Raw genomic sequence first — 26,680 nt, forward strand, 5'->3', positions numbered from 1 at the left:
AGATCAATGTAAGAACTACCTGATTATACTTTTGTTCCTGTCTGATTATTCCAAGGTGAGAACTACCTTAAATAACAGTTGTGATAATGGCAGCCCAAAATTTTAACAAGATTTGATATATCGAGTGTTACTATTTAAAATACTTAAATTGGTGTTAGCATATATTTAAATAAGGGCTCTTCATTGGTCACATTTTGTTTAATATATGCCTGGTCAGGAGAGATTAATTCATAGTTTGATTATTCAGAATATAAGTTGTCAAATCAGACCTGCTATTATAACTTGACTCTGCTAACATAGTAACCCTGTGACTCGGGGCCAAATTACTCAAGCTCTTGGGACTCTGTGTTTCTGTTGTCTGTAAATGGGGATAATGAAATCTAGCCCTAGGGATTTTGGAAAGATTGAGCTAAATGATAAATGCCAATATTTAGCACAAAATTATTAATACCTGTTCAATATTATCATTCTTATGCTTACCTTTTAAGGGGACAAATAAACGGCAAAATTGACCTGATCAGTTAAATCTGCTGGATGACCAAAGAAACAAATTATTCCTGATTATTACGTGATTGCTATATGCAAAATCTATGCAGATAAACATAGGTTATTGCTGAATATTTTAAGAAAATAGATTATTTATGAATTTTCTTAGAGCTCAAATTCTTTTTCATACTCACCTTTGTATATTCAATTTCTCCTCCTCACACGTGGTCATCGTTATCATTTTAGGATCTTTATCAAAGCCCTAGGAAATTGTATATTTATTTTCAAGTGACACCCTGAACTCCAATCATTATCAGAATATAATTGGTGAATTGTATTTCTCTCTTCAGAAACATGTTTCCTCTGATTCCTACCAATATAGGTAATATTCACTCTTCAAGGCTTATTCACATGAAAAATGTTTCAATGCTTTGCTTGATCAGCAAGCTTGATATAGTCTTTGTCTCTTTTTGAAGTTGTGTTGCTTTGGAGTTATGCTGCTCATTAGCATTTGGCTTAATTAGAATTAAAAATATATATATTGTTTAGTCTCGCCAGTGTTTTTTAAGTGCCTTAACCGTAGGATTGTGTCTGTAATGCTTCTCATTTTTGAGCAACAATCTTGAGCATATGAAAATCACAATAATGTTCAAGGTTATTAGGATTTTGTGGTTCTTTATTGAAACATGCCTTCTTCATGCCTATGCTCTTGTTTATTCTTTTTTTAAATCAGCTTAGGGGTAAGGAGAAGATCATTCATGAATCCAAAGTGTTGAGCAAAATGAATAACTCTGTTAAAAACAAACAAACCAACAAACTCTAAAACTTGGTTAGCTAATCATGATATTATTTCTCATGATTCTGTGGGAAGAATGGAGAATTTATTGACAAAAGAAATATGTCTTTCAGTTAGACAAGGCTTCCAAAAGAACCTTTTTAAAAATGGCTTTGTGTTTTTTAGTTATCAATTCTCTTGATATTTTGGCTTGTTGGAGAATTAGCCCTACCTCTGAGAAACGTTAGCCAGTGTGGTTTGGCAGATACCGATTTGTGTGTCACGGGCAGTAGAAACGTCATAGCTGTTTTCAGGATATAAAAAGAGCTGAATTCCTAGTGGTAACTTGCGAATACCTCTTTATAGAGGTTTCTAGGATAAAGAACTTTGTCCATCAGAATGTGCCAGGAAGTAGGGTAGTGAGCAAGGTGAATGAATGAGGGTAGAGATCTATAGTCATCACAGTGTGGGTGAGTGGTGTATGGATGAGCAAACAGAAAAGAATTTTCACTGGTGAACAACATGCCCATAAAGGGACTACATCAGTGGGAGGAAGGGGAACTGGAGACTGTTCTTCCTGTTACAGGTGGGAAAATTTGGGAGGAAGAAATTCATCTGAAGAGGATTTGTCTGAAGTTCATGTTTAATACTTATTTTTAATAGGTTATTACTTTTTAAATCTCCTTTATGTTCCCCACTGATGCAGATACATTTTTCTTCAAGGCTTCTGGAGTCCAGTTTGAATGTGTCAAATATTTTTTTATGTGTTTACTTTTTGATGGACAGAAACATGTTTTAAGATGGCCCAACTGGATTTGGGCTATAATAAAAGATAAATGTTAATTTCATATTTGAAGGGAGCTCACTTTGTTTCTTTTGTAAGTATTTTATTTATTTATTTGAGAGAGAGAATGTGAGCAGGAGTAGGATCAGAGGGACAGGGAGAAGCAGACTCACTGCTGAGCGAAGAATCTGGCGTGGGTGATTCTTTGATTTCAGTTCAGGTCATGATCCCGAGCTGAAATCAAGAGTCAGTCGTTTAACCGACTGAGCCACCCAGATGTCCTGACAGCGCACTTTGTTTTTATGAGCAGTCAGTAGATTTTCATTTCTTTGAATATACCATCTCCTTACTCTGAAAAAGCAAACTTAAGGCTTTTATGGCACGCCATAGTCGAATATTGATATGCACAAATTCTATAAATTACCTATTCGGATAATGCTGCTAGAATAAAAATTAATTTAGGCTATATTAAATAAGTTAAATAAAAATGCTAAGAAGAGGAGAGATAATAGTACATAAGAAAGTACTCAGAATGTACCAGACCTAATGGGACTAACTTGTGAGTTTCTTAATGTCTACATTAGGTCAAACTCATAGTTAAAAATGGAAGGTGGACAGTTAATTATCCAGATATTTAGAACAAATAGGCAGCCTAAATGTGTTGCTAATCACAGAAGACAGAAGGAGAGAGGAACATACAGAGAATAAGTAAGAATTTTCTTTGTTTAGAGGAACTGATGCGAACTTGACAGTATAACATATGACATATAATAAGGAATGTTCTGCCCAGTAATTTTTTTAAAAGAAAAAAAAAAAAGAGCGTAGATTCCTTATCTTCATTAGCTGAACCGAAAGTACGTCAAGTAAAATTAGATGTAGATATATGCAAATGTTACACTCGGGCCATAGCAACTGGCTTTTCTGAGCGCATAAATGCCCCTTTTGAAATAGATTGCCTGCTGGTGTTTCAGATCTACCGTGGATGGACAACAGTCCATTTAGAGTGTATGAAGGGAAATTCCCCTTGTTTGAAAACAGTAAATATCATACAAAATATTGACACCATTACTGAAGATGGATTTAGCTCCACTTCAGTCCTTGAACCCTGTAATTCTGCAGTTGTATATATCATTAACCAAAACCCATCTTAGGCAGCCACTCCATGATGAAGTCTTTCTTTAACTTGTGTTAAAAATACGCCTTTTTTAATTTCCTATTCTTCCTTTGGAGCCATAGAAACCAGTCCAGCCTCTTTCCCAAGAGAGCTATTCAGAGTTTGAAGTCAGCTATGGGTTTCAGTAATTTCTTCCATAAGTCGTGTCTCCCTTTCAAGTATGGATATCTTGTGTACTGTTGTTATTACCATAACCAGTCATTTCTGAATGTTCCTTTTCTCTTTACAAATGTAGTGTTCTACTGAAGAGCAGTGACTTTGGAGTCAAGTTGCTCTGTTGCCGATTAGCTGTGTGACTTGGGCTTAATTTGATCTCTCTCTGCCTGGTTACTCACCTGTAAAATGGGGATAATGATTATACTTAACTCATAAACTTATTGCTGTGAATTTTACTATAGCATTTATGTGTTAGGCATTCTTATTATTTATTATTTCTACCCTTATTCTAAATACTCCTTTAGCATGCATGATTTGCCTCTGTTACATACATAGTCAACTCGTTTACTATTACTAAAACTTCAACTTGAATCCCCACTCTCACTTCACGGGAATAATCGCTAATCTTAGATTCCCTTACTCTGACCTGATTCACTTGAGCTGAGTGTGGAATGCAATATTGGTCTATATACTAAATTTATTTTTATCAGTATCAGTCTGTGGTTTCACCCTAACACATTTGGTTGGATCTTGATTTTATCATTTAATGCATTTGTGTTTCCTTTTTTTAAAATAAAGATTTTTATTTATATATTTATTATTTATTTATTTATTAGAGAGAGAGAGAACATGAATGGGTAGAGGGGCAGAGGAAGACGGAGAAGCTGACTCCCTACTGACTGTGGAGCCCAACATGGGACTCAATCCCACAACTCTGAGATCATGACCCAAGTGGAAACCCAAGAGTCGGACACTCACCTGACAAGCCACCCAGGCGCCCCTGCATTTAGGCTTTCTAAAAAATAATTTATCAAAGTACATTCACATACATGATTAATATGCTTTCTAGACTTTAACTCTGGTCATAGGTAATAAGAATTGAAAAGAACTGCCCAGCATCGGGCTCCCTGCTCAGTGGGGAGCCTGCTTCTCCCTCTCCCACTCCCCCTGCTTGTGTTCCCTCTCTCGCTGTGTCTTTCTCTGTCAAATAAATAAATAAAATCTTAAAAAAAAAAAAAAGGAATTGAAAAGAACTAAGGTGAGGAGATACATGTAGTGAATGGCCAGGAAGGATTACAGATTGAAATTGTGCATATTTTAGGTACTTTGAAAATTATCCTTCTTAAAATTATCAGTCCAGATGTCCTTACATTCACCAACATATGCTTATATAGTTACGTTTCTACAAGAATTTATCAAATACTTTTATGACAAATAACCATTATAAATATCATCTCCATAAGGGCCATTGTGCACTCATTTCCTAATCTCTTGACCCTATGTAAGAAGTAAATGAGTTCAATCTGTAGTCACTTATTTTCATTGTGGCTGTGCAAGTTTTAAGTGTGTATCTTTCCAGATGGTTTCTTAATATCCCTGAAACAAATAGTTCTAGAACCAATATTGGGATTGATTTTAAGACTAGATCAGATATTTGGGTTTCCTTCTTTGAAAGTAATTAGTATTTTCCATCTTCTAGCCTTTTAGCACTTTTATTCTGATTTCTCAAATATCAATGGTAGTGGTTTAGTGAATTCTTGACACAGTGTTCTCCGAATTTTGAAGAGATGATGACTGGGCTGGGAGACTGCTCAATTCAAAGTAATCTCATGTTCTGTATACTCGAGCAGCTCCCTGGTGCAGTTAGGGATGAAAGGAATGATTTGGGGGATACAGAATCATCATGTACATTTCACTTCAATTTAAGGACAATGCCATTCCAGAAAACTTGGATTCTAAACCCTGGAACTGACAACATAACCAACTTTAGTCATTTTGGGATCCCTAGTGTGCTAATTTCCAAGTTCTTTAAATCTCCAAATAATTCATGACATACCTTATGTTTCCTAAACATTTTCTTTTTATATGTGCTGCACGGTGGCTTTCCAGGCAGACTCAGCTTTCAGTTCCATTCCCCTGCATGTGCCATCAACCATGTCTTGCATAAGGAAGACATTTGGCCACACGGTTCTTGCCCCTCTTTTTCTAAGGGAGTTCTTCTCCCCCCCCCTTTCTCTCTCTGTGCCCCTCTCCGTTTTCCTCACTAACTTTTAGTTACCTGTGGTGTTCATCGCTTCACTCACTTCCTCTAGGAGGCCCTCTGTCACTGCCCATCCCTCCACCCACCTTGTCTCCATTAGGCGCCTCTGCTGTGTGTTCCCATGGCTCTCCACGTGGCCACCGTGAACCATTACCACACATCATTTTCATAGCTAGTTCACACATCTATGACTCCACTGGATCCTGACAACAGTAGGAAAAACAAATAGTAACTATGCTCTCTTAAGTGCTTATTATGTACAAGTATATATATAAATGTATGTATTTATCAATATATGAATGCATATTTATATATAGATATATGGATATAGACATATATTTACTCTTCTCAACACCTCTATGGAAGACTCATATAAGTAATCATTGAAATAGAAGGCTTAAGTATAACCTGTACCAGATCACACAGCGATCAAGGAATGTTCGAACCTAGGATTCCCTGCTGATAGGCACCTAATAACTACATTAATATCTTAAAAAATCTAAAATGAAAAACAGTTCCAAAATGATCAACATATGGAATAATGGTGCCCCTACGACATTCAGTTTCTGAACAAGAAGCAAGTAGACCCAAGGATATTATATCGGAGACATTCCTGATTTTGACACACAAAAACTCATTGTTGTATGCCCAAAAGAAAGTGCTCAGCATGTAATGGGTGCTCACAGTATCTGTTGATGGAACTAGTCCTTTTTAGGGGGGCAGCCAAAAGAAATGCTTGCAGCTAAGGAGATGGGTGCTCTGAGAAGTGTGAAGTGGGAGCTGAGATCTCACTTAGACATTCTGTGATGCTGCATACCTCTGTTTGTGTTCTGGAATTTTGTCAATCCTGAACCCACTATAAAAACCAGAATTAAGGGGTGCCTGGGTGGCTCCATTGGTTCACCATCTGCCTTTGGCTCAGGTAATGATCTCAGGGTCCTGGGACCAAGTCCTGCATCAGACTCCCTACTCAGCAGGGAGTCTGCTTCTCTCTCTTTGCCCCTCCTCCCACTCCTGCTTTCTCACTGATTCTCTCTCTCTCAAATAAATAAAATCTTCAAAAAAGCCAAGAATTAGCATTCACCTGAAAACCAAATAAATATGCATACAAAGATTTCTCAAATTCATATTTATTTTCCATATGCATTAAGAGTACAGCATTAACTTTAGTATTTCTAGGATACTGCATTACATGGTAAAGGAAAAACTGCATTAAATGATGTGTCCTTGGTGACTGCTCAGAATTCTGAACTTATTCAACCTTTTATAACTCTGAAGGATTTTGATGGAAATATATATTTATATTGCTGACTTCAAAAGAAGAATTTCATTAGGAATAGAAGGCCAGGGGATTTCAATGTTATGAAAGAAACAGGGTGCATGGAGATATCATTTATGTACTGTTTGAGTATAAGGTCATTTTTCAGGATGATGTATATGTATGCATGTATGAATGTATGTACACATATACATATATGTACACACATGTTATATGTATATATATATATAATTTATTTCATATTAAAATATTAACAAATTTTATAGACATAAAGTATCAATATAAGTGGAGTTCTCCTAGTTGAGTATCCTGGGCTGAATTGTGTAAGACTTTTATAGCTGGATTGTGTTCACTGAGTTTTACTAAAGACTGTTAAATTAACATGTGCAATTTTTATGGGAAAGAAATTTATTTTAACCTCTAGGCTATGCCATTGTCCCTTTGGGGTGTGTGTGTGTGTGTAATTTAGGAGTGTCCCAGCATATCTTCATTTGGTGTCTTTGCTTTATGTTCTGGTTTAGAAGAAAATTGCACAAGTGGCATATTTACCTCATAAGTTGATCATTTGGGAACTGATTTTCATTTTAGAGTCTTAGAGATTCTTGGAGATGTTAATTTAGTCATTAGGGGTATTTACTTTGCTCTTACAAATATATGTGTTGTGTGCATGCATATCCCACAAGCCCGGATGTTTCCTATTGTGTGTGTGTGTGTGTGAGTGTGTATGTTACATATCTGTTTGGGTTCCTTGTTTTTCAACAGAGTGTGCTCCTATTTTTAAGATGTAGCTTGGCAATCGAAAGCTACTCACTCCCTTAGATAATTGTAACTGTCACAATGTCAGTAAGGCTTACACTCCTGTCACATGAGACAAGGTACACATTTCATTTAAATTAGCCCTAATTCTGTCACTTCAGCAGTCCGCTTGCGTGAGCAATGGTGAAGCTTGGCTAGTCACTCTTGTTTTCTGTACTAACACTGAGCAATACTGAAACTGCTGTCAGTATCCATGATTAGAGGATGCTGGAATAGGAGCATAAAATAAGGGTCTCAAAGCCCCTAGAACTAACTGTACAAAATAGTAACAAATTATGAGTATTCTTATGCCACAAGCCCAGATGAAAATTACAATTTCCCTTGGGTTACAAATGTGAATATTTTCACATAGCCTAGAAAGAGTTTAATACTTAATATCATACATTAGGCATATGAGAAAGATTTTAAGGAGTGAAAACTGATGTTCCATATTTGCAAATGTGACCCACATTAAACCTAGCTTTACAATAGATATTTGAGTTGCAAATAGCCTTTTTTATAGCTACTCTTTCTCTAAATCTGTATTTTGTATAAAGAATTATTCACCATCTATCCACCTTAACAAGTCAGACATTTTCATTATTCTGCACTCCTTTCTAATTGTCCTTGATCTGCACACACATTTTACCACAGTGTCATAAATTTTTTTTCATGTTCTATACATTTCACTTAATTTATTAATCATAGGGTTCTTCCATGTGCCTACAAAGCAGTCACAATATAATTTTAATAATGGGATAATATTATGTCAGAAATTCTATCATTTTAATATATTACATTATTACTGATTCTATGATACCATTGCCCTCTTAAAATAATTCCAAGAACTGTATTTACTAGGTAGAAATCTATAAGTATTTTTATAACTCACATCAAACATTTTAAAAGTGATAGTATTGTGATTTAGAATGTTCCAAGGTCATGAAATTTTGTAATTGATGTATTTTGAAGTCCTCTCTCTATACAGCTTAAAATAAAAGTAGAGCTTTCTACTCCTGGAGGCTTATGAGCAGTATTTGTCAGAATGGTTCTAACAGACTGAAACTAAAGAGGCTTCTCAGAAGACCTACGAAGTTCTCCTTCTTGATTATCATTGTTAGTAACATCAAGAATTTAGTAATGTCGGGGCGCCTGGGTGGCTCAGTTGGTTAAGCGACTGCCTTCGGCTCAGGTCATAATCCTGGAGTCCCGGGATCAAGTCCCGCATCGGGCTCCCTGCTCGGCAGGGAGTCTGCTTCTCCCTCTGACCCTCCTCCCTCTCATGCTCTCTGTCTCTCATTCTCTCTCTCAAATAAATAAATAAAATCTTAAAAAAAAAAAAGAATTTAGTAATGTCTGGGGGACAGAGGCAGGGTATGTTTATTAACTTGACAATTATACCAAACGTAGGCATGAAGCGCTTTAACATTTCTTAATTACTCTAAATTACAGAACTTGATGACAAGTTATATTTAGAAATCAGAGCAGAAAATCTTATATATCTTAATGGGCATATTTAGTTCTTTAGCCAATATCTTAACATTATTCAGCAATCATTTATTAAGTGCTTACTATTTACTATATGCAAACATAGTTGTAGATTCTGGGGATGTGCTGATAAACAAGCAAAGTTCTTGCCCATTTGAAGTTGTATCCACTTCCTACTTACTGAAGAAGGACTGAGTCTCTGTACCTTCTCAAAATATATTTACTATCAACAGTTTGTTATTTACTGATTATTTTACTGAAGATTTCATGGAAAGATATGAAAGGTTTTATATTGCACTCCCTACAGGGAAACAATAAAAATCCCTTAGAAAAATTAAAACATCCCTGTGGGATTTCTGCTTCAAGCCAGTATGGTATAACAGATACTAATTTTTCCCTCCTACATGAAAAAAACAACAAAAATAAATAAATAAAATATATAAAACAATACTTTTCATATATTGGAGCTTAGGACAGGGATTCCTGTGAGAGAGAAAACAGATTAGTGAGCACAATGACTGCCTTGAGTTTTGGTCTGCAGAGACTTTCCAAGCTGTACTGTTGAGGAGTAACCCAGGTGCAGCCTGGCTATTTCTGAGATTAAAGGACAGAAATAGGTGGCTAAGAAGGCTAAGGCAGCTGGAGTTCACAGGACAGAGGACTGGAGAGAAAAGAGCTTTTGAAAGAGATGGCTTCTAAGATTTGGAGTCCTCTCCAAGTCTTTTTTTTTTTTTCCCCCCAGTTTTTCTGTATTATCTTTAATTAACTCTAAAGACTTCCAATCAAGTCACCTAGAGACCATTTTACCCACTGCTCTGTTTGGCTGCCAGTCTCTTGTCTCTCTCTTCAGCAATGGTGAGGTGAATACACTTTCCACAGGGAAGAGAAATCCATGGCTTGTCGCCTTTCCCAATAACAAAAAAGTTGGAGAGCCAGTTGGCAAATCTGTTGCTATTGACATCTTTCATGGGAACTACATTGAAAGAACCAGGTTGTCTCTCTCTGTTGGTGATCACACCAGTTCTTCCCAGATTAGCACCTCTGGTCACCATACACAGATTACCAGTGTCAAACTTGATAAAGTCAGTAATCTTCCCAATCTCCAAATCAATCTGAATGGTGTCATTCACCTTGATGAGTGGATCAGGAGAGTGGATGATGCCAGCATCATGGGTCACCAGGTGAGGGATTCCTTTTGTTCTGACAAAGTTCTTTCTCAGTTTGCACAACTGATACTTGGCCTCCTCAGGTATAATTCAATGAACAGAAAAGTGACCCTTGTTGTCACGGATCAGACAGAAATTCTTTTCAGTCTTGACAATGCTGATGACATCCATAAAACCAGTAGGGTGGGTTATATTAGTTCAGATCTTGCCATCAATCTTAATAAAATGCCTCATACAGGTCTTCTTTACTTCATCTCATGTTGGGACATTATTAAGTCTGTTCCTTAGGAAAATAATGAGAGGGAGACATTCTCTTAGCTTATGAGGACCAGTAGATGGATGAAGGACAAACCCAGTGGTCAGTTTATTCAGCATCCAATGCTCTGAAGATGCTATATACTTCAGATGTTTCTGGGGATCATGAGCCATGGCTGTGCTAGGCACAACAAGAGAACCACCTCCTTCTGGTACCTGAGAAAAGAGAGTAGAGTACTCTCTAAGTCTTAAGTTGAATATTGACTGACACAAGCTTATGAGGAAACTCCCTAAGGCTATGCAAAGAGCCTGAAAAGAACAGAGGAATGCTTCTCAGGGCTCACACAGAACCAAGGATAGTTCATGTTCTAACTAGCCAAGTGGAAAACTCTAATTTTCAGAATGGGAAAAAAAAAATCTACATAAGTTAGAGTACTCAGAAGGATATCCTAGGGGTGCCTGGGTGGCTAAGTCCATTAAGTGTCTGAATCTTGATTTTGGCTCATGTCATGATCTCAGGGTCATGAGATCAAGCCTTGTGTCAGGCTCCACACCGAGTGTGGAGTCTGCTTGAGAGTCTCATCTTCTCCCTCTTCCCCACCTGCTCATGCTCTCTCTAAAACAAACAAACAAACAAACAAAAAACAAAAACAAAACAAAAACCAACAACGATAAAAAAAGGATATCCTACTAGTGGAGATAATTAATACTCAGAAAGGTATTTTCTTAGTAGTGGGGATAATTAGTCCTACACTGAGCACTGCTCTGAACACAGCTAACAAATCTAAAAGCCATTTTAGAAAAAAAAAAAATCACACTAGTTCCAACTAATGTGCCTGCTTTCTAGAATAATGCTGAAAAGCATTTAGAGGAATATAGAACCATCCATGATTCAGCAAGGTAAAACGCATAGTGTCTGGTATTCAATGAAATATTATATTGGTATTCAAAGAAGTAAGAAATTATAACTCAAAATATAGTAAACAAATAATTAATAGAAACTGACATATAGATTGTAAATATAATAGCAGTAGTGGACAAGGACACTGAACAGTTGGTATAATTATATTCCAAATGTACAGAATGGTAGAGAAAAACTTGAGCATGATAAATATGAAATGGAAAATACGTAGGATGAAATTGGAAAGAAAATTAAACACTGTAAAAAAGAAGTCCAGAGGAACTGAAGATAGAATAAATAGAAACTATCTGAAATGAAACAGTGAGGTAAAAGACTAAAGACACAAAGAAGAAAACATCAGTGAACTCTTCTAGCATAGTATTAAGTGGCCATTTGTAATTGCTATACCTGAAAAAGGAGAGACAGAAAAAAATATTTCATGAAATAATGTCTACAAACTTTCCAAATTTGATGCAAATTATACACCAATAGATTCAAGAAATTCAAGAAATGCCAACTATGAGGAACACAAAATTGCAACAAGGCATAGGATAAAAGTAAGCCTAAAAGCAATCTTAGTAAAGCAGTTACAGATAAAATGAAAACAGATATCCCATTTGACGCAATGTAAGCTGGAAAATAATGGAAAGATTATGTTTAAAATCCTGAAAGAAGGGGCGCCTGGGTGGCTCGGTCAGTGAAGCGTCTGACTCGATTTCAGCTCAGGTCATGATCTCAGAGTTGTTAGATTGGGCTTCATGCTGGGTGTGGAGCCTGTTTGAGATTCTCTCTCTCATTCTCCCTCTTCCCCTCCCCTCCCCTCACCTCTCCTCTCTCTCTCCCTCTCTAAAAAAATTAAAAAAAAAAAAATCCTGAAAGAAAAACAAGTCTATCTGTAGACTATACTCTTAGGAATATCTATAAAAAATGAAGTGACTGGGGTGCCTGGGTGGCTTAGTTAAGCATCTGACTTTTTTTTTTAATTAATTATTATTATTATTATTATTTTTTAAAGATTTTATTTATTTATTTGACAGAGAGAGAGATAGCCAGAGAGGGAACACAGCAGGGGGAGTGGGAGAGGGAGAAGCAGACTTCCCGCTGAGCAGGGAACCCGATGCGGGGCTCGATCCCAGGACCCCGGGATCATGACCTGAGCTGAAGGCAGATGCTTAACGACTGAGCCACCCAGGTGCCCCTATTATTTTTTTTGAGAGCGAGAAAGAGAGAGAGTGCAAGTGGTGGGGAGGAGCAAAGGGAGAGGGGGAGAGAGAAGCCAAGCAGGCACCATGCCCAGTGAAGAGCCCAAAACATGGCTCAATCTCAGGACCCTGAGATCATGACCTGAACCAAAATCAAGAATTGGCTGCTGAGCCACCCAGGTGCCCATAAGTGTCTGACTCTTGATCTCAGCTCAGGTCTTGATTTCAGGGTTATGAGTTCAAGCCCTGCTTTGGGGTCCATGCTGGGTGTGGAGCCTACTAAAAGAAAAGAAAAGAAAAGAAAAAGAAAAGAAAAGAAAAGAAAAGAAAAGAAAAGAGGAGAAGAGAAGAGAAGAGAAGAGAAAAAATAAAAGGTGACTAAACACTCACCGCTAGCAGATCTATATAAAAAACAAATAATAAATGTTTAAAAACACCTTTCAAGTAGAAGGATAAAAACACAATATAGAAGATATAGAAGTTTGTATCTGTATGAAGGAATGAATAGCAGCATAAATTGTAAATATGTGGGAAATATATTAGATTTTCTTGTTCTCCTTTTTAAAAAAATATCTTTGATTTTACTCTTTGAAGTAAAAATAATAAAAGTACTGTGGCTCTTGTACAGGTAAATATGTAGAAGTAAAATATGTGAAAAATATGACAAAGACTGAAATGGGGAATTGTCAGTATACTATATTATAATTAATACTGGATGTGCAGTGATAAAATGTCACTCAAAAGTAGATTGTGGTAAAGTAAAGATCTATTGTATAAGCCCTATTAGCAGGTAGATAGATAAACAAATAGTGGTATATCCATACAATGGAATATTACTCAGAAATTTTTAAAAAGAACTATTGATAGTCAGAATAACATTAAATGAATCTTAAAATAATCCCATTAAGTGAACGAAGCTAAACAAAGAAAACATACTAATTTCATTCATATAGCTCTAAGAGAGTGCAAACCATTCCACAGCAATAGCGGGTCAGTGGGTATCTGGGGATGTAGGTGGGGGTGGGTATGTAAGCAACTGGAAGGAAAAGGGACGGAGGGGTTCCACAGGCACCCAAGGGAACTATGGAGTAAAAAATGTCATCATTGTCTTGATTGTGGTAATGGTTTCAAGGGTTATACATCTGTCGACATCTATCAAGTGGTAGCTTTAAAGTAGGTGCAATCTAAAGTATATCAATAATGTCTCAGAAAATATGTGAAAAGCAAAAAATTCAAAAAACCAACAAACCAAACAACAAAAGCTCAGTTCTTCCTTCCATTTTTTTTTCTAGCCTGCCATATTATCTTTCTACCAAACATAGCCTAGAACAAATTTTCCTGAATTTACTTAGTAATCCAGCTCTTGTTCTCATCCTGCAATCACAAGTCAGCAAAGTCTAAGTAGCCACTGAATGCTGCTGACCATGTTCCTTTAGAATATCCTTTATTTTTTTAAATTTTTTAAAAGATTTTATTTATTTATTTGACAGAGAGAGAGATGGATCATGAGTAGGCAGAGCGGCAGGTAGAGGGAGAAGGACAGGGAGAGGCAGGCTCCCCCCTGAGCAGGGAGCCCAACACAGGCCTTGATCCCAGGACCCTGAGATCATGACCTGAGTCTAAGGCAGATGATTAAACAACTGAGCCACCCAGGTGCCCCTAGAATATCCTTTAATGATTAGTGTTTTCAATCCCTATTTTATGTGTTTAATTTCATTCTAATATGCATATTATATATATAACACATATAATTATATATTATATAGTGTATACATATATAAAATATATTTTATGTAATACATGTATATTATGTATATATACATATACATATATTATGTTTAATACATATACACATAAAATATATATACATATAATCATATATTATAGAATATAGAATACATATTATATGTGCTGTATGTGCATCTATGATGTTTACACATATATTAAATACTATAGTATATGTATATATGTATGTGGGCATATGTATATACACACACAAAGACACAGTATTACTATGTTGTGATCTTAACAATTTTGACATAGTTCTTCATGAGTAAGCTACTTAAAGAGTTATGTGAAATCATGTTAATAAGTTTATTTTACTGTAGATTCACAGGAAAAACTGTTTTTACTTAGGACTATCCCACTGGAGAAAAGTTTTGAACTGGAATATGGTTGTGTTATGGAGAAACATTCATATAGCTCTCAAAAGACACAGCAAACCAATGTAAAAACGTATGTAAACGAAGCAAAGTTTCATAAATCTTTACTTTGTGAAGTGAATGCTGATAATTTCTATATATTTTTTTGTTCTAAAATATAGTAAATTGATTCCTTATCTGCTAATGGGTCATGACCAAAAGTGAATATACTTAGATCTATCTATACATATTTCATGTGTGTATTGTAGCTAATATTCTCTTGTACTAGGCTTCTAGTACAACCTGACTTTATCAAAGGTAGATGAAATGTTACTTTAAATATTCCTAATCCATAAATTAACACCACCTTTCCTAAGTGTTTGCAAAAGTTACAGAAGTTGTAACACACTGTCTCAGAGTTGGTTGCTCTTTCTGACTGTTGTGAATAAATTATCATTCATTAGTGCCTTCCTAGTGGTCCCCAAGGTTGTTAAAACTTTTCCTACCTCCTGGGTAAGGGGAATTGGACTTAAAGGCTTTATTGCTGTTCAGAACTTGACCTCAGTAGAAAAATAACATAATTTTAAGCCCCAGAATAAATGACCTCTTACTTCCCAGGTTTCCCTTGTGATCCCCATCAGTGATATTATTAGCATGACTTTGTCTTTTAAATGTTTCAAAGCATCTCAGTGTCTTTTGCATCTTTTCAGTGCAGTGGATTGGAAAGGGATGAGGCCCTTTTTGTTTCTGGATCTTCATATGGATACAATGAGGCCACATGCTTTCCAAAATGCTTGCAACCCTATAGTTCATTAATGGACATGTGGAAACAGAGGGGCCATGGAAAAACCAGTCATATCTTTTTTTTCAGACCGATATTATTCCCTTCTGTTCTTATAATGGCAAAGTGCAAAAAATTGTACAAAAAGTGATTAAAGTTACTAATACTTTTTAAGTGTTTTAGGGGATTTGAGTCAAAGATACACTGACAGTCTAAATTCCTTCCCAGTTCTTCTGGGATGCTGAACATTTAGATTACTATATACAAATTTCACTAATTGTACTTCATTGCCCATGTGTGGCTTGCCAAAATAGCAAATCTCAAATGAGAAAATGAATATCATCAAAATCTCTTAATCATTCCCATAAGGAGGAAATAGCATCCTACTTCTGCCCAACCCAGCACAAACATCTTAGGTCAAAAGCAGTCCTTATTCCTTTCTTGCTCAGTGTTGGGATGGTTATGCCAATATTTTATCCCCCCCCCCTTTTTTTTTTGCCCCTGGAACTTTTCAGGAGAATTTCCCTTTAAAACCTACAACCCCTGTGGGGTGCTTGGGTGGCTCAGTCATTAAGCATCTGCCTTCGGCTCAGGTCATGATCCCAGGGTCCTGGGATCGAGCCCCGCATCGGGCTCCCCGCTCCATGGGAAGCCTGCTTCCCCCCCTTCCACTCTCCCTGCTTGTGTTCCCTCTCTCACTGTGTCTCTCTCTGTCAAATAAATAAAATCTTAAAAAAAAAAAAACAAAAAAACAAAAAACAAAACCCTACAACCCCTGAAAAGGGAGACTAGAATTATGGTGACAGCTAAGGAAAGCAGGGATGCCAAAAATACCAAACCTGAGAAAAACAAATCCTGAAAATATCCTTAGAATCCTTGAGTCTCAAAACATTATTATTATTTTTAAAGACTTTATTTATTTGAAAGAAAGAGAGTGTTGGGGGGCGGGGCAGAGGGAGAGGGACAAGCAGCCTCAGCACTCTGCACTGAGAGCTTGATCTCATGACTCTGAGATCACAACCTCAAGCTGAAATCAAGAGTTGGATGCTTAACCTACTGAGCCATCCAGGCTCCCCAAGATATTATTTTGATTACAAACTAGCCAGGACCTTTGCTGAAAAACATTAGTTAGTTTTGTTGGGTATCATGAGCCACAATTTAGCATGAAATTCACAGAACCTATTCCATACATCTATGGTAATTAGTATAGGGGGGAAAGATGGTATTACCTTAAATTTGTGAAATAAAATTAGAGTTGTCATCTTGGGTAAAAATCCATATTCAGAGGTATTTGACCTGGAATCTAATATCCAAGCCTAGATCCCCCTCAGATGTTCATGTGTATATTTTTCATGGAGAAAGATTATGTTTTTCTTTCCTGTAATTTAAAAAAAGTTGTATTTTTTGTTATTGTTACTCTGTTGGTTTGTTTTAAGCACAGCATAACATCAGAATCAGGTCTGTTTTAAATTCGAAGTGACTAGCCTGAAATCTGTATGGCTCTGTTTTATAAGATGTTCTGTATTCTGTTTCTGGAATGTTCCAGCCCACAGATACATACCATCATAGATATATTGCCCTCTTTGCTGTATAGACCCTCGAAAACAGGCTCCATTTTGCCTTTTTAATGTTTATGATAACTGAATTTACTGTAAAGGAGCAAAGGCATTCAGTCATATATTTCTACTGCAGGTAATAGTTATTTTTCTAAAGCTCGTTTGTCATTGCCAATAACATCTTCCCAATAGTAGGTTGCCAAAAGACATTTCTTTTTTATTTTTTAATTTACTTATGGAAAAAAAAATGGGCTGGGTATTACTTACCTTCCTTGATTACATACGTATTGACTCAAACCAGAACCACAAATTACAATGGAACTGCAGAACATAGCATAGGTCGCAAGTTCAACAGCATTAATTTTGCTTATTGGCCCTCTATAGAGGTAGTTTGCTTATTGGCACCTTGGTGAAATAGTGTCCATTTCAATGAGGGAAATTTATATATCCATATGCCTTAAGGACCACTGAGTAAATCATCTTAAATATATCATTTCACAGATGTCAGAATCTTTCATATATCCCCTTATTAGTTTATTTATTTTATTTATTTATTTTTATTTTTTTTAAAGATTTTATTTATTTGAGAGAGAGAGAATGAGAGACAGAGAGCACGAGAGGGAAGAGGGCAGAGGGAGAAGCAGACCCCCTGCTGAGCAGGGAGCCCGATGCGGGACTCGATCCCGGGACTCCAGGATCATGACCTGAGCCGAAGGCAGTCGCCTAACCAACTGAGCCACCCAGGCACCCTCCTTATTAGTTTATTAAAATAAATGAGATAGATTACTCTGATATTTTTATTTTTACATTATAGGTAATAGGGCTAAGGAACAAATCAAATTTACTGGGCACAGTTTGCCTAGCTAGTCAGTGACAAAGATGATATTAGAACGTAATGATGTTCAGGTGAGTGGTCCAATGTACAGATACAGAAGGGAGAGTCATTCATATTCAAGTAATTAAATATAAGAATAGAGCATTTTCAAAATGGATGAAAGTCCTCAATGTGAGACACGAATCCATCAAAATCCTAGAGGAGAACATAGGCAGTAACCTCTTTGACATTGGCCACAGCAACTTCTTTCAAGATTTATCTCGAAAGGCTAGTGAAACAAAAGCAAAAATGAACTTTTGGGACTTCATCAAGATAAAAAGCTTCTGTACAGCAAAGGAAACAGTCAACAAAACAAAGAGGCAACCCACAGAATGGGAGAAGATATTTGCAAATGACACTACAGATAAAGGGCTGGTCTATAAAGAACTTCTCAAACTCAACACCCAGAAAACAAATAATCAAGTCAAAAAATGGGCAGTAGACGTGAACAGACACTTCTCCAAAGAAGACATACAAATGGCTAACAGACACATGAAAAAATGTTCATCATCATTAGCCATCAGGGAAATTCAAATCAAAACCACATTGAGATACCACCCTACACCAGTTAGAATGGCAAAAATTGACAAGGCAAGAAACAACAAATGTTGGAGAGGTTGTGGAGAAAAGGAACCCTCTTACACTGTTGGTGGGAATGCAAGTTGGTACAGCCAGTTTGGAAAACAGTGTGTAGGTGCCTCAAAAAAAATTAAAAATAGGGGGCGCCTGGGTGGTTCAGTCGTTAAGCGTCTGCCTTCGGCTCAGGTCATGATCCCGGGGTCCTGGGATCGAGCCCCGCATCAGGCTCTCTGCTCGGCGGGAAGCCTGCTTCTCCCTCTCCTCCTCCCTCTGCTTGTGTTCCCTCTCTCGCTGTGTTTCTCTCTGTCAAATAAATAAAATCTTAAAAAAAAAAAAAATTAAAATAGAGCCACCCTATGACCCAGGAATTGCACTACTGGGTATTTACCCCAAAGACACAGATGTAGTGAAAAGAAGGGCCATATGCACCCCAATGTTCACAGCAGCAATGTCCACAATAGCCAAACTGTGGAAAGAGTCGAGATGTCCTTCAACAGATGAATGGATAAAGATGTGGTCCATATATACAATGGAATATTACTAGCCTTCAGAAAAGATGAATACCCAACTTTTACATCAACATGGATGGGACTGGAGGAGATTATGCTAAGTGAAATAAGTCAAGCAGAGAAAGTCAATTATCATACGGTTTCACTTATTTGTGGAACATAAGGAATAGCATGGAGGACATTAGGAGAAGGAAGGGAAAAATGAAGGGGGGGGATCGGAGGGGGAGACGAACCACGAGAGACTAGGGACTCTGAGAAACAAACTGAGGGTTCTAGAGGGGAGGGGGGTGGGGGGATGGGTTAGCCCGGTGATGGTTATTAAGGAGGGTACGTACTGCACAGAGCACTGGGGGTTGTACGAAAACAATGAATCGTGGATGACTGCGTCAAAAACTGGTGATGTATTGTATGGTGACTAACATTATTAAAAAAAAAAAAAGTACAGCATTTTCTAGAGGAAGTGGAAAACAAGAATAACAAAGGTCATAGGACCAAGCCTTGTCTCAGGACTAAATAAACAACCAATTTTCAGAGACAAAAAGACCATTACCACTACTGCGGTCATCCAGCCTTCCTGTATGCATTATGTCCAGAAAGCATTGCCTCATCTTTGGGCCTGACTAATGCACGTCAGGATGATGATCGATGTATTGGTAGGATGGGGCATTTTCTCCTTAGTCTTTTTGTTGTAAAGCAGCCTATTCACTTCATTTTCCCGTGACAACCAGGTAATTTTTCTTATAGGATATTTTTGATTTATCTGATTATTTCTTCTTGGCGTCTTTTACCTTGTTCCTTTATTCCCTCAATTTCCTATAAATTGGAAGATAAGTCTAGAGGCTAGATTAGACTCAGATTATATATTTTTGACAAGACTGATTCATAGATCATATTATACACTAGTTAATTCATCTCATTAAAGGGTACACCCATATCATGTGGTCCCACTAGTAGTAAGGTCAATTTGTATTTCTTTCCTAATAAAGTATTATGAGATGTGTTCACTTTAAAGTTTTTCCATAGGTATTAGCAAGAAGCCTTGCTGTTTTACTTTGTTACCTTATAATTGTCCTGCCCCAAAACCTAATCAATGACATGATAAATGGTTACAAAATGGTGATTTTTCTAATTCTGTCATTCCATCTAAATAGGTTAGTTGGCATTCTTCTGAGAGGTACTTTCTCTCATTAAGGGATAAAATGCTGTTCTTCCTAAGAAGGAATAATAAAAGCTTATTTCTTTTCCATGAATTATCTATTTTTCTGTTTCATGTTTTTGTTTTCCTCCTCCTCTTCCTCTTCTTCTCCGAACCCCTGCCATGTTTTTACATGATCACTATGAACTCGTGGATTTGTATTTTTCCAGTGATTTACACCCATTTACAGTTACTACATTTTTCCAATCAACTTTTCATTGAATAAAATGTGTCCTTTAGCTCACTCCTTAAGAGTACTTGGGTGTGTGGCATTTTTCCACGTCACTGCTGATGTGTCCTCCAGCGGGCATAGTCAGTTTTACCAGGATCGCGGAGCACCATTTCCATATGCACATCACCAACATCTCTTATGTCATTTCCTGGACTTTTAAGTTCTGTTCCTTTTTAGGGTGGGGAATTTCCTTTGTCCTTTTCTCTGATTCCTTTTATCTCCTTATTTGCTTCATTTTCATGGTCTCGGCTCTATTTATTCTTATCTCGCCTTTTTTGTACATCCAGTTGTGCTATTTAGTCATAAATTCTGAGTGGAAATGATCATTTCCTTCAATTTTCTCAAGGTCTGTTTGGCTCCTATTTCTAATCTCCCTATTATTTCTATTTTAAATATCTAAATGTTGGATTCATAACTGCAGATTCCTTTTTAAAATTATATTAATTCAAGTGGGAGAGTTGTGTATTTTCTTCTGTTTTGGTTTTTTTTGGGGGGGTTGCCCAAAAGTTTAATTTTTTCCTACTTTTTCTGTTTCACCATTTTTCAGTTCCTTTCAGTGAAACGGTAATACAACAGCTCTAGCCTTTCCCCGCCGAGCATGGCCAGGGCGTGCAGCCGGGGTCTGTCCTTGCATCATCATCCCGGGGCTGGCCCGTGTGCCCCGAGGGGTCCGTCTGGTCGCCCGCATGCGCACTGGCTGTTCACTGGGCTCTCCACCCAGGGCCGGTCCAGCAGTGCTGGGCGCAGGATTGGTGCGCCTCCCCGGCCACCTCTGCATCCGGCTACCTGCGGTGGTCTTCCTGGGATCTGCCCCAGCAGTTTCCTTCTGGCTCATCAGGCACTGCCCACAAGCACCTTGTGTGCACCCTAGCTCCTCCCAGCCCATGCAACCCCCGCAAGTGGGTACCCCGGAATTGCCCCTTCCCCACCAAGCAGGCTCCCAGAAGTGGGCTCCCCGGAAGTGCCTGTATCCCAGAAATGCCGCCCTCTGGAAGCTACCACCCCGGAAGCAGGTTCCCTGGAAGTGGCTCCCCATTAGTGTCCATCCCAGAGTGCCCCCCCCCTTAAGTGGGTTCCCTGCAAGTGCCCCTCTCTGGAGGCGCTCCCACCCTGCAAGGAGGCACCTGGAAGTAGGTACCCGGAAGAGGGCTCCTTGGAGACCCTGCTCTGCTCTTCCCCCCCTAGTTGCCCCCTCTGCCCCCAGAGCCACTGTGGCCCAGGCACCCCAAGATGGCCCACCTCTCATTTAGGTCCCACCCTTTCCTGCTTCCTTTTCAAGGGAACTGTGCACATAGGTGTTTTACCAGGTTATGTTGGGGTTTGATTTCCCTTGAACTCTGCAGGACCCCTGGTCCTCCTTTCCTCTGGGGCAAGCTGAGAGTAGCTTCTGGTAGTTGCTTCTGTAGGACATATGAATAACTGAGCCGCATCCCCAGCTCATGGTCCTAGTGCTCCCAGGCTTTCTGCTTCCTGCTGGGGAGAGAGCCCCACCTGCTTCTGGGGCACCTGACCAGACCTCCGCAGGGCACCTGCAGGTGTCCTTCCCACTGCCCAGTCAGTGATGTGGCCCCTAGGACTTGAGTACTGCCCCTGCGGACCCCTCTCCCCGGGGTTCTTCCCTTGTCTCCCTGCAGGGCTGCTCAGCTGCTCTCACTCACTCCACCCCTGCTCTGAAGTGCAGGGAAAAACGCTTTATCCTACTAACCACCTTCCTTTGAAAGGCTCCCTTTCATACTGAACTCAAGGAAGACTTGAGGCCTCCTGCTCTCCAAATCTCAAATGAAAATTGTGTGAATGCCACTCTCTCAAATTCTGCTTGTATTTTCTTCAGAGGGATTCTACTAACCTCCAAATCTGTCTTTTCTTTAGTGCCAATTCTCCTTCGGCCAAAATTCTACTCTAGGTACACAAGGCACGTGCTTGTTTTCAGCTTTCCACCGCATGCACATGTGTCTGTGAAGTAGAGAACACAGTTATAATTATCCCGACGTGGTGGTTGAGGTGACAAAGGTACACAGCTTAAATGATCAGTTAGTGATCACTTGTCTAGGCTTCAGAACTGCAGCAAAAATTCAGACACTATGGGGCTTTTTCTATATACCAACCTGCTCCATCTGATTAGCAGGAGGACAGAATCAAGGTGAAGTCTTGGGACAGACCAGGGTTTTCCTCCTGGTTCCACTATTCACTAGCTGACCCTGGGCACATTACTTAACCAATGATGGCTATAAAATACTATAATAGTATTTTATAACTTAAAATTTTAATTGAAATAATAGTTTGAACCATAAATCAATTTCTGAAATTCAGCTGTTTTTATCCTAATGGCAAGTATGTTGTGCATACTAAATATTTGATATGTGTTAGGTATTATCATTGTCAAACAGCCTTGAGTCATTGCCAAACAGGAGTATGCTAATACTAACAACTTTTAAGATGATTTCCATCTTTTACATAAGCAGAAGAAAGTGTTACCAAATAGCATTAGTTTTTTCATGTCAAATTATTAAATATACCTCATTTTTTGCTCTTCATCTTAAGACTAACTTCTTTGGAAATGTAGAATTCTCTAGCTTTTACCCTTTATGATGCAAAATGACCTTGTGGTAATTATGCATATTCTTAGTGCTTTTTTTCTCCCAAAGATTTTATTTATTTATTTATTAGAAAGAGAGAGAGAGAGAGCAAGAGTAGAAGCGGGGGAAGGGGCAGAAGGAGAGGGAAAAACAGACTTCCTGCTGAGCAGGGAGCCCAATACAGGGCTCAATCCCAGGGCCCCAAGATCATGACCTGAGCAGAATACATAACAAGGAGAAAATCAAATTGATTTTATGGATATAAGCACATGTTCTATTATAGTTCGAGAGTTTTTTTTTTTTCTTTTCTATTTTATAACATAGCTATATTATAAAGGAGGCCTAGGTAAGTGAATATAGGATTAAGACCTTGTCTACTTAAAAGTTTTTAAATTGTATACAAACAAAGCAATCACTTTGGAGAAATTATTATAAAAACCAAAATAGTTTCCTTTTTTTTTTGATGTCTGAGATAATAATTGTTTGAAAATATTGGTACAGTTTTGCAATGAGAGAGAAGGAAAACACAAGAAAAATGCTCTTCTTTTTTTATTTGTATAAATTGCGGAGCAATAGGATTCTTTGATATGTTAATTATACCTCTGTGTTTCAGCCTTCAGGCTTCACAGTAATTTGTTAAGTATAACTTTAATCCATTGAAATAGCTATAGTGCTGGAGTTTGATTTGGTTGCTTTTGCCAAGAAAAGTTTCTGAAACTAATGCAGAGAATTCGTTATTGGACAATTAAGAAAGGGGTGAATGATGTTAATAGTTTATAAAAACTTAAAAATGATCCCCAGCCAGAATTCACATGATTTTTCTGGAGCATCTTTCATGTATATATTTAAAATAAGGTCTATGTAATGGAGTTTTAGAATATAATTGAGGTTTCGGTGGGGGGAGGTCCAGAGCCCAGAACCAAGAAAGAATTCTTGAGACGTCTTTGGTGCATAATGGTGGTTTTATTAAAGCACAGGGACAGGACACGTGGGCAGAAAGAGTTGCTGCCCTGAGGTTTGGGAGGGGTGGCTGATTATATACTATGGGGTTGGGGGAAGTAAGGAAAAGGGAGGCTTTCAAAAGAACTTCCGTATGCTAAAGAGGACCTACAAGATACCAGAGGTCTTACCATTATCAAATTAAAGTGTTTTTTTTGTGTTTTTTTTTTTTTTTTTTTTTTCTTCTAGAAAGGTATTAACAGTAAGATAGTTGGGCTCTTACTGGAGGAACATTACACTTTGCCCACTTCAGGTATCTGTCAATGGGCTGCAGGTTATAAGGATGTTTACATTTCCTCCTAAAAATTATGGTATTGATAGAAATGCTTCATTCTTGTAGATTGCTAAAACCTTTGTAAACTGAGGGAGACTCATGTCTTGCAGGATTGTAATCTCCTAAGTAAGCTATTTGTTTTTCCTTTAGGGTAGCCAGGGGTGCCTGAGGAATGTCACTTATATCCCTTGGCCGGGGTTATGGGGTGTCAGCTTCTCCTTTGTCCTCAGCTGGCCTTCTGTTCCCTTATCATATGTATTTATATATGTATGAAAAACATTCACAAGACACATATATGTCTTAAGTGTATTAATCTCTAAATTAGTAGTCCTCTATTTTGTTCAACATTTTATCAGGAAACAAAATTGTTTTAGGGCTCATCTACCCTAACCAACTTCTTCCTTTGTAATCCAAAAGAATTTAAGTGAAATGTGATAATATCTTTGAACCTAGTAACAAATATCTTCAATTTATAAGATTAACAAGTTACAAGATTATAAAAATCCTAAAAGGGCTAAAAGTGAAGTAAGTATATATATTTCTTATGTTAGAACATGCAAATAGAGCAGGGCATCTGTTTAGAAATAACATGGAAGACTCCACAAGCTCAGCAAAGATGTGTGAACTGGCCTTTTGGAAATGCTGCTTTCCTGAGTAATGCCTGAAGGATGGGTGTACTGGTAGGTGGTGAGGACACTGAGGGACGGATAAAGGCTTCAGTTGGCCATAGAAGTCAATAGGATAACTAACTTGAGTAGGACTACCCTTAAGAGTGTTTTAAGAACAGTTTAACAGGGACTGTGAGGAAGTACCCAGTAGGATGATGTTGACAGGCACCAAGTAGACGTTAGGAAGGTGGGGTGCAATGACCTGTAAGAAGGTGTTAGACTATGTGTTTTTGATGAGGGAGCAGAAAAGCGGCGGACAAAGCACAGGCTAACACCTTGCAACCTCTCCAGACCCCCACTCCTGGGTGGGACATGTGTGACATTCTTCCAGGAAGCTCCCAACTCTCTAGAGGGAAAAACAGCCTTAACTTGACAATGGCAAGATCTCTGGTATCAGGAGTCTCCTTTAACATATGAAAATGCCCCAACCCCATAGTATATAATCAGCTACCACTCACAGCCCTGGGACAGCAGCTCTTTCTGCCCACGGGTCCTGTCCCTGAGCTTTAATAAAACCACCTTTTTGCACCAAAGACATCTCAATAATTCTTTCTTGGCCATCAGCTCCAGACCCCAGCCCAGCTAACCTCACCTGTATTCCAAAACCACATCACCTGCACAGTCAGTCTTGGTGGAGTTAAAAAGAGCCCAGGAGAAAAGGGCTTGTTTCAGACCTTCTAGATCTCTGCAAGAATTGAATGAGCTAGTCCATGGGAAGAGCATAGCTGAGGTATAGTGAGTGGTCACAAAATGTTAATGGGTGTTATGTCTTATCACTTGTTATTGTTTGTTTCTTCTTTGCCCAGAATAGCACCTTCCATGTAATAGCTATTCAGTTTACTAGTCGTTAATAAAGAAACAGGAATCCTATAGTAATGCATTTTAAATTACCCAATCTGCAAAGAAAAATAAATACAGTCATTGCATTACCATTTGCTTATTTGTGTTTTAGTGGTCCCCTGGTAATTGTGAGTAGACCATTGCTCATACAGATGTACCTTATTATACACAGCAGATGAAGTTCTAAAATGTTGTGTTTTATTCAGTTCTTTTGGTGAATTAAATCATATATTTTTCTCTCATTCTCTTAGAGGAGCACAAGGAATCTGAAATTATAAACAGTTATCAACGAACAGTGATTCATTTTTTTTAAGATTTTATTTATTTGACAGAGAGAGAGAGAGCTAGAGAGGGAACACAAGCAGGGGAGTGAGAGAGGGAGAATGAACAGTGATTCCTAATACTAGTTGTAAGGATCTGTCTAATGCAATTGCTCCATCAAGTAGTAAAATCACCTATAAAATGCTTTGATTTACTAGAGAGAAGTCACCATTTAAAGGTACTGTGTATTGAATCATTCTTCAGATTTAAGAGGCACTCTTGTGCTTAGGCAATCATCCTGTAAACTAGCAGTTTAAAATTTGCAAACTGGTTTTCCTGATGGCTAGTCCCAGTGGTATACCTACAATGGCCCGGAGATCATAGTTACCTAGCTATCAGGTATATTTTGTGTCACAAATGTGGAAATGCAATGCTAGCATATTGTTCTCTCCCTGTGTTCATCATGCAAGGGACCCCATGAAGGAGTGAGAAGACTCCTACTTCAGGATCATCATCTTAACTAGGGAAAAAATTCAGATTACTAAAAAAATAATGTAAGAAAAAAGAAGTACAACTTGAAAGCGAATACTCAGTGTCCTACAGAGAAAGAGAGCGGAGACTTGGCCTATGGTGTCCCTTATTTATATGCTACTGATGTCATATTTTGGAGAGGAATTCCAAATTCTTTCATAG

At 38.0% G+C, this 26,680-nt stretch overlaps 1 pseudogene; it reads right to left on the reverse strand.

Moving 5' to 3' along the window:
- Positions 1-9,780: 9,780 nt before the first annotated feature.
- LOC123845431 (small ribosomal subunit protein eS4, X isoform-like) lies at positions 9,781-10,573 on the reverse strand (annotated as a pseudogene).
- Positions 10,574-26,680: the final 16,107 nt, after the last annotated feature.

The sequence above is a fragment of the Mirounga angustirostris genome, unplaced genomic scaffold (assembly GCF_029215605.1).
Source record: "Mirounga angustirostris isolate CCGP_5_RB_7025 unplaced genomic scaffold, mMirAng1.0.hap1 SCAF_6, whole genome shotgun sequence".
NCBI classification, from domain to species: Eukaryota; Metazoa; Chordata; class Mammalia; order Carnivora; family Phocidae; genus Mirounga; species Mirounga angustirostris.